We start from the raw sequence: 10,206 nt of genomic DNA, 5'->3' as shown, positions 1-10,206 counted from the left end.
GGAGCAATAAGAAAATGAGAAATGCACTCAGCAAAATGTGTTGTTGTGGAATAATGGGTTGGGAGTTCAGGAATTTTGGGCTAACTTCAGGCTCCATCTTAATGAAGGTTTTATCCTCAGCATAACCAGCCACAGATGCTAAATGTCTTTGGTGCCAGAAAAATGCAAGACCATTGAAGAGCAGTAGAAATTCAAAGTGACAATGAGTGATTGCAAGCTTTCCATAATAGTAGTTCAATTACTTTTCCTCATACAAGGACTGTGAATGGAGAGATGGTTAATTCCCAACTTCCACTCCTGTGCCATTTCCCCCAGTCCCTATCTTTTAAAAATTTATTCCCCTGCCCCCCAATAATTTTTCTCTTGCTCTTCAACCCAAAAATGGCTCCCAGAGTAGCCAGCATATCAATGCAAACAAAACAGTTGCTTCCCTCAGGCTTTGTTGTTGTTGTTGTTGTTTAGTCATTTAGTCGTGTCCGACTCTTCGTGACCCCATGGACCATAGCATGCCAGGCACTCCTGTCTTCCACTGCCTCCCGCAGTTTGGTCAAACTCATGTTCGTAGCTTCGAGAACACTGTCCAACCATCTTGTCCTCTGTCGTCCCCTTCTCCTAGTGCCCTCAATCTTTCCCAACATCAGGGTCTTTTCCAGGGAGTCTTCTCTTCTCATGAGGTGGCCAAAGTACTGGAGCCTCAGCTTCACGATCTGTCCTTCCAGGGAGCACTCAGGACTGATTTCCTTAAGAATGGATAGGTTTGATCTTCTAGCAGTCCATGGGACTCTCAAGAGTCTCCTCCAGCACCATAATTCAAAAGCATCAATTCTTCGGCGATCAGCCTTCTTTATGGTCCAGCTCTCACTTCCATACATCACTACTGGGAAAACCATAGCTTTAACTATACGGACCTTTGTCGGCAAGGTGATGTCTCTGCTTTTTAAGATGCTGTCTAGGTTTGTCATTGCTTTTCTCCCAAGAAGCAGGCGTCTTTTAATTTCGTGACTGCTGTCACCATCTGCAGTGATCAAGGAGCCCAAGAAAGTAAAATCTCTCACTGCCTCCATTTCTTCCCCTTCTATTTGCCAGGAGGTGATGGGACCGGTGGCCATGATCTTTGTTTTTTTTGATGTTGAGCTTCAGACCATATTTTGCGCTCTCCTCTTTCACCCTCATTAAAAGGTTCTTTAATTCCTCCTCGCTTTCTGCCATCAAGGTTGTGTCATCTGCATATCTGAGGTTGTTGATATTTCTTCCGGCAATCTTAATTCCGGCTTGGGATTCATCTAGTCCAGCCTTTCGCATGATGAATTCTGCATATAAGTTAAATAAGCAGGGAGACAATATACAACCTTGTCGTACTCCTTTCCCAATTTTGAACCACTCAGTTGTTCCATATCCAGTTCTAACTGTAGCTTCTTGTCCCACATAGAGATTTCTCAGGAGACAGATGAGGTGATCAGGCACTCCCATTTCTTTAAGAACTTGCCATAGTTTGCTGTGGTCGACACAGTCAAAGGCTTTTGCATAGTCAATGAAGCAGAAGTAGACGTTTTTCTGGAACTCTCTAGCTTTCTCCATAATCCAGCGCATGTTTGCTATTTGGTCTCTGGTTCCTCTGCCCTTTCGAAATCCAGCTTGCACTTCTGGGAGTTCTCGGTCCACATACTGCCTAAGCCTGCCTTGTAGAATTTTGAGCATAACCTTGCTAGTGTGTGAAATGAGTGCAATTGTGCGGTAGTTGGAGCATTCTTTGGCACTGCCCTTCTTTGGAATTGGGATGTAGACTGATCTTCTCCAATCCTCTGGCCATTGCTGAGTTTTCCAAACTTGCTGGCATATTATCATCTTTTAAAATTTTAAATAGTTCAGCTGGAATATCATCACTTCCACTGGCCTTGTTATTAGCAGTGCTTTCTAAGGCCCATTTGACTTCACTCTCCAAGATGTCTGGCTCAAGGTCAGCAACCACACTACCTGGGATGTACCAGACCTCCATATCTTTCTGGTATAATTCCTCTGTGTATTCTTGCCACCTCTTCTTGATGTCTTCTGCTTCTGTTAGGTCCTTACCACTTTTGTCCTTGATTATGGTAATCTTTGTACGAAATGTTCCTTTCATATCTCCAGTTTTCTTGAACAGATCTCTGGTTTTCCCCATTCTATTGTTTTCCTCTATTTCTTTGCATTGCTCATTTAAGAAGACCCTCTTGTCTCTCCTTGCTGTTTTTTGGAAATCTGCATTCAGTTTCCTGTATCTTTCCCTATCTCCCTTGCATTTTGCTTGCCTCCTCTCCTCCGCTATTTGTAAGGCCTCGTTGGACAGCCATTTTGCTTTATTGCATTTCCTTTTCCTTGGGATGGTTTTCGTTGCTGCCTCCTGTATAATGTTACGAGCCTCCATCCATAGTTCTTCAGGCACTCTGTCCACCAAATCTAAATCCTTAAACCTGTTCCTCACTTCCACTGTGTATTCATAAGGGATTTGATTCAGATTGTATCTTACTGGCCCAGTGGTTTTTCCTACTTTCTTCAGTTTAAGCTGGAATTTTCCCTCAGGCTTACCAGTCTTAAAAGACACAACTAAAGATGGGGGGGGGAACCATTCAGTTTCCATTTTAATGTAGACCTTCCTAGTTTCCATTTCCCTAACCAACACACAAACAGAGATACGTCTATCTTTCAAAATTCACACTTCTCCAAATTTTGCAGTGCAGTTCTTGAACCCCAAAAGGTGGACCAAAAAGCATATATTCTGGGAAAGTGCATACAAAAAAAGCTTAGACGAGTGAAAATAATATTGTATTTGGGAGAACTGCTTACAAAACGCATGCATTAGGCAGAATCACATAAGAAAATATATTGGAAATGCACACGAAACAGCGTATGATTTTTTGGGCTGAGTTCTCTTTTTTTCTTTTAATTGTAAACTGGCATGGACTGGTGAGAACTGAGCTTAAGATTGAGACAATGAAAAATGGAGGGAAACTAAAAAAATTGGCCGATTCTTCCACTCCTAGACATGACAATAAAAGAAATGGGATTGGGAAGGGAGGAAAGGATTCTCAGCTATAAGTTATTAGCTGGAGGTGTTACTGACCAGCTGGAATGGAAAAAATTCAAGGGGATGCAGAGCCCAAAGGTGCTTGAATTGTAGCTGCACCAAAGGAACGGTTCTGCATCCCCTTCCTTGTTCTGTGTAATGTAGCAAAGAAAATAGTGCAGCAATATAGGGCACCGATTCTTAAAGGGCTACTCCAGACATCCTTTCTATTGTGCATTCATGCTGATTTGTGCCCTTGGTGGTATTAGGGTGGTGATATGTAATCCTGCTTTCAGTTACTTTTTGCACCTGCGAAAATTCAGACACTCTGCTTCCTTTCCAAACAGTGCATGGCCCGTACCCATGGCACTCACCCAGCATTTTTTACATTGTGACCAGTGCTTTTTTTCATTTAAAAAATGTTTAGGGGTACTCTCATTTTCCTACTCATATTGAAATACTGCCCCTCAATGAGGCCAAACATAGATTCACAAAATCTTTAGGGGTATGTGTACCCCTGTGAACCCCCAGGAAAAAAGCACTGATTGTGACAATTTGGAGAATTGTAGAACTGTAGAGTTGGAAGGGACCCTGAGGATCATCTAGTCCAGGCATCCCCAAACTGCGGCCCTCCAGATGTTTTGGCCTACAACTCCCATGATCCCTAGTTAACGGGACCAGTGGTCAGGGATGATGGGAATTGTAGTCCAAAACATCTGGAGGGCCGAAGTTTGGGGATGCCTGATCTAGTCCAACCCCCTGCAATGCAGGAATATGCAGCTGTCCCATATGGGGATCGAACCTGCAACCTTGGCGTTACCCAGCACTACACTGAACTGGCTTTTAATGTTTCTGAAGGCTGCAATTATTATCTACTTTCCTGGTTTTGTAATTTTCTAGTAGTTTCACCCTTTTAATGAGGGTGAAAGAGGAGAGCGCAAAATATGGCCTGAAGCGCAACATAAAAAAAAACCTAAGATCATGGCCACTGGTCCCATCACCTCCTGGCAAATAGAAGGGGAAGAAATAGAGGCACTGAGAGATTTTACTTTCTTGGGTTCCATGATCACTGCAGATGGTGACAGCAGTCACGAAATTAAAAGATGCCTGCTTCTTGGGAGAAAAGCAATGACAAACCTAGACAGCATCTTAAAAAGCAGAGACATCACCTTGCTGACAAAGGTCCGTATAGTTAAAGCTATGGTTTTCCCAGTAGAGATGTATGGAAGTGAGAGCTTGGACCATAAAGAAGGCTGATTGCCAAAGAATTGATGCTTTTGAATTATGGTGCTGGAGGAGACTCTTGAGAGTCCCATGGACTGCAAGAAGATCAAACCTATCCATTCTGAAGGAAATCAGCCCTGAGTGCTCACTGGAAGGGCAGATCCTGAAGCTGAGGCTCCAATACCTCATGAGAAGAGAAGACTCCCTGGAAAAGACCCTGATGTTGGGAAAGATTGAGGGCACAAGGAGAAGGGGATGACAGAGGATGTGATAGTTGGACAGTGTTCTCAAAGCTACGAACATGAGTCTGACCAAACTGTGGGAGGCAGTGGAAGACAGGAGTGCCTGGCGTGCTCTGGTCCATGGGGTCAGGAAGAGTCGGACATGACTAAACGACTAAACAACAAGTAGTTTGTGTTGGTCAAGTGTACAAATCTGACTGAGGAAATAGCTACTTGTAAGCACTTCACACTGGCAAGTTGTGTGGGAGAAATCTCCTCTTGGGCTCTCCTCCAGTTAGTCATTTCAGGTTTGTTCTCAACAGAATCATTGCAGGATCATAGACATCATGCTACTTTTTTCTATGAGTGTTGATTTTTGTCTGGCCTGAAGCAAAGCCATTCAGGAGGAGGCAACATCTGTGCAATCCTTTTGAGAGTCTTTACAAAGAGCGAAACCAAGACAGACACTAAAGGAAATTGGTGAGCTCAGTTTCTCACTCCTCACCACAGCCTCTTTTGTGCGATAATATGGCTTGCATAATCTGAATTAATTTGGGGGGAGGCACAACATTCCATTGTTTCTGATCTTAATATGATATTTCCAATGGCTATATAGGATTGATATGTCTCCATTTACCAGAAGACAATTTCCCCCTGCCAACACATACACACACCTGGCTAAACTAACACCACTATTTTGTCCCTGTCTTGCCATGACATCAGGCAGGGAAATGGGTCATCCAAGCTCTGGGAATGTTCAGGGTGGCAGGAGAGGATATAATGTTTATTGATATCCTCCCTAACTTGCTCTAGCAAGTTCCTTTACTTAGCAGAGTGCATTCCCCTTTACACAGCAGAAAACTTGTGGCAAACTTGTTTGAGTTTCTTAAGACAATACACAATCCAATCTGGCTTGTCCAGATTGAAATGTGTTCTAATATTTTCCTGGTAAGACTCCTTGAATCCCTCCTAAAAGAATAAAGACACCACAGTCTTATTCATAAGTAACAAAAAGAAAGTTCACTCATGGTCAGGCAGAGCACAGTGTGATCCCTGAAGGCAGGCTTTAGGTTTGAAGATTCAAACATATACAATTACCCCATAAGGAAGATTTACCTAGTGACTGCAGGCTAGCAGTTCACAGGATGAAAGGAAGATGGAAAACGAGAGAGAGAGGCAGCATGCCTTGGCCTTTTACCAGGTTTCCAAAGGTCACACCCACCCACTAGTCACATGCAAGGAAGGATGCTCCAGCCCAGGAGGAACAGGAAGTTTTGACTGGCTGGACCAAACATTCCCTTGCATGTCCACTCTAGCAAAACAAGGAATGTTGCCTTTGTCTGCTCCCAATGGAGTACATCCCACACAAACCAGCTGGCAATGTTGGCTTCTCAGGTAGGGAGAGATAAGGATCTGGCCTGCCCCTCCAATTCCAGCGAGTCCTCTCGGAGCACATTTCCCTTGGTCTCTCCCAGTTTCTCTATTTGGGGAGTGGTAAACGCAACTTGCTTTGTTTCCATAGTGTTTTGATTGTTAAAGGCCCATTTAAATAATCTTCCCTGCAATTTACCCAATTACTTCTTATCCCATCTTCAGGGCGGGCTGAACAATGGATCCCTTTCTCTTTAAAATACTTCTGAAACCGACAACATGTCAACACACTTTCCCCCGAGGCCTTCTTAGCCTCTTAAACTTTTCCTTTTAACTCTCCTTTCAATCCTGAGGAAGTTGTCAACATCCACATTCTTCTCAAATTATGGCAACTATAAGTGAACCTAATACTTTGAAGCAATGCCTTTCCAGGACAGAGTCTGCCACGTCTGCTTCCAAAGCCTTGGCTTCCTTTGTTTATGTTCAGAAAACCTAAGATAGCATTTTTTTATTTGCTCCAATGTGCCGTGCTATTGAATAACTCATTTGTTATGCCCCAAAATGCCTAGATGCCTGACAGCTGTTCTAGGGCACAGCCAGTTGGCCTCCATTTTAGATTTGTGCACTTCCCATCCTCGAAAAAGGCCTCTTGCTGGGGATGGCTGAATCTGACCACTTCGGGTTCTCTTTTTTCCAGCCTAAAGTTCAGTTCTTTACAGTTCAACATCATTTGTGCAAAAAAAAAAGCTTAAAGCCCTTCTGAAAATTCATCCTCATTTTACTGCAAATTTCTCCTGAGTTATACACTTTTGTTTTGCAGTTTTGCCTAAAATGCACATTTTTGCCAAGGAATGATCTGTTGTATAATGGATCTTTTGCATGTTATTTTCACTAATATGTGTTTCTAGGCACACTGTACCCCTTGCATTTTTTAGCTGGAGAATTAGATTGACGGATGGCTGTGATTCAGTACATGTATTTTGGAAAATGCAAAAGCACACTGAGCTGAATTTCTCCCGAATCACTAGTTGTCATATCGGTATAGCAAATGGTAGTCCTTGATAATGTGGCTAAAATGAAAGCATCTCCTGCAAAGTCTTATGGGGGATTGCAACTATAGACTCATTCTATTCCATTTGACACAACTTTATCATATTCGTGAACCATAAAAACGACAGGACACAAATATCAAGTCAATAAAACAATGACTGAGGTTTTTTTTTATGAACAAGGTGATTGAATAAATACTATGGTGGCTGTGGATCATCATTGGTGGTGCTCTAGAAGTCATCCTGAATGAGAATTCAACACCACCTGAGAAGGAACTGTTGGAAATACAACAGCAGGGACCATTTAGTACTTTTTTTTGGCACCTGCTAAAAACATTCTTGTTTAGGCATGCCTACCCAGGTGCTTTGAAATGCTGATGTGAATTTTAATCAGTTTTAGATCTTAACTTTTTGTTGGTTTGTTGGCATCCATCTCTCTCTGGAGACAATGGAGGAGTGCACCTTTGGGGTGAAGTCAAACCATTGGAGAGTTACAGCGCCTGTTGTGGCTGTAGAGACCAATGGAGGAAAGACACGTTTTGTTGCAGCTGGGACAGATCAATGCATCCAGTTGTGCTGCTTCAGATGCACCATGGCATTCTCCCTGTGCTCCTCCAAGTGATCATTTCTCCTCTGGTCATGGCTATGGATGCATGACCTGACTCTATGTTTCCAGGCACTACAGTCATCTGCAGTGGATTCCCACAGGGCAGGGTTGATGTTGCCAGCCTTCATGTCATGTTTGTAGACATCTTTGAGGTGTGGACCAGCACTCCATACATCAGCATTGTTGACCACACGCTTGAGGTGGTAGATGATTTTATCTACCAGGTCTCCATCACAACCGGCAACCTCTTCATCAACTCTGTATTGGACAAGTATATTAGCAAGGCAGCTCACCTCTCCAAAAAGGTATGGGACAATGTGATGCTAATGCCCAAAGCCAAGATGGTTTACCAAGCTTGATTGTTGAGCATGCTGCTTTATGGAAGTGAGTCATGAGCAACTTACAACCTCCAGGGGCGTTGTCTCAACATCTTCCACATGTGCTGTCAGGAAGTTTATGGGCATCAAATGGCAGGACAAAGTCTCAAATAAAGATGTGCTCTCCCAAGCCCACATTGTATTTTCCTTTTTTATTTAATTGATTTCATATTTTTTTAAACCACTTTGAGGTTTTCATTTCTACAGTCGAGCAACATATATCTTTTATTAAATTGCCTAGCAACCAGTCAGATTGGCATGATCGTTGCTGAGGTAACTCAAGTTTTGATTGGCTAGTTTGCGCTGATTGCCTGCTTCAACGCCCAACCTAGCTAAAAGACAAACTCTCTTTTGGTCATTTCTCTTCCCATTATGTACTGTTTTCTTCAGTTTATCCAGCAAAGGTATTATCCATTTCTTTTGTGCATCTGCATTGCCCATGTGACTTTGCGAACAGGAAACAAAACAATTATTCCTGATAAAGTGTAATGATCTCCTTCTCAAAACATGCTCTGTTATTCCCATTTGCAACTGTACATATTTGTTACATCTGTTAGGAAGTTTGACTGGGAAAAGGGTTTTTGCAGTAAGGCATATGCCTGTTGTCAGTCCCCACTGTCACAAATAAAGCCAATCCACACTTCATTATTTCCTTTTGTTTTGACAGTTGGAATCTCTCTAGTTCTAGAGTGGGGAATCTCAGGATTGGGGGGTTGGATAGTCTAGGCTTCACTATCCAGCTCTTGGGACCTTCCTAAGGGATCCCGTAGTTAACCACCCAGGGGTCGTTTTACCATTTACCTCATTCCCCACTTCCAGGCTAAGTCCCTCACTATCCTGCACCAAACTGTCTTCTGATGTGTTTGTCTAGTTGGAAAGTGCCCCTGAATAATGTGCCTTGTTTACCTGGAGAGAGAGATGAAACCTCTGGTGTTTGCATGGCTGGAATGTAGCCTATTGAACAAAGAGTCTCAGCTGTTGTTCCTTACACTTCCCCCCCTGGCCCTCTTCATCACTGTCATGGTGCCCTTGGAATGTTTTGCATGAGGTCATCCCCCTGCTCTGGATAGTGTCACTGGGGTGGGGCCAGATTGGGCCAAATCATTTCCAGATGACAACTCCTATCTCATTGAATCCAGAGCCTTCCTGAAGATCATACGGCTTGGCCTCATTGACTGGTCTCCTTTTAATTCATTTCTTTTATCTAAAGCACTGCAATGGTACATGGAATGAATTTCTCCCTGATGTACTTGAGAATCATGAGCGAGAACTGAAGCTGGTGCAATGTGTAAACAGAGAATACTTTTGAGATATCTGACCAGTTTTCATAATGCCAAACAAATGTCTCTGGCATTTTTGGTTATAACACGCCTACAGACTACCCCACCCAGAATACCAGTTCTGTTTTCAGCCTTCAGTGCTTCAAGAACTATTAATTTCCCTTCCAGTAAACACCATAACCTGTTAATTTACAGCCAACCTTGGAAAGCTTGGAGGCACCCCATACTTCCAATCCACAGCAATTAAACTGCAAGATCGAGAATTCCTAAAGCAAGGAGAATTCCAAATTCCGACGGCAGATCCTCACTGCCTATAAATGCCACCACACTGATAAAATTGCTTCAAATGAATTTGAGTTTAAAATGTGCAATTTCAAATTTTGTGTGTGTCTCTCTGTGTGCGTTTTACCTGCAAGGTCATGCCTGTTTTCTTCTGGATGCAATGTAGCTTTTGAGTTTAATAGTCAAAGCTCTGGTTATCTTCCAGTTATGGAAGTTCTCATTGAAATCTGTAGGACTCGAGCCGTGACTAAGTTTTCGCACTGATTTCAGTGGAACCTATTTTTAGCTAACTTAGTCTGGATGCAATCTTATGCATATAATGAAACATATTCAACCTTCCAGACTCAGAAGTACCTTGTAATGCTAACCTGCTACATGGAGACCACTATTCATTTAAGATCTGTAAGTAGTTGGCCTGTAAGTAGATTGCCTTGGGAGTCGGCAATCCAAAGCTACATATAGAATCATAGAATCATAGAATCATAGAGTTGGAAGAGACCACAAGGGCCATCCAGTCCAACCCCCTGCTGAGCAGGAAACACCATCAAAGCATTCTTGACATATGCCTGTCAAGCCTTTGCTTAAAGACCTCCAAAGAAGGAGACTCCACCACACTCCTTGGTAGCAAATTCTACTGCCGAACAGCTCTTACTGTCAGGAAGTTCTTCCTAATGTTTAGGTGGAATCTTCTTTCTTGTAGTTTGAATCCATTTCTCCGTGTCCGCTTCTCTGGAGCAGCAGAAAACAATCTTTCT

This window comes from Zootoca vivipara, chromosome 7, assembly GCF_963506605.1.
Source record: "Zootoca vivipara chromosome 7, rZooViv1.1, whole genome shotgun sequence".
Taxonomy (NCBI): Eukaryota; Metazoa; Chordata; class Lepidosauria; order Squamata; family Lacertidae; genus Zootoca; species Zootoca vivipara.
Note: the sequence above shows the minus strand (reverse complement) of the source record.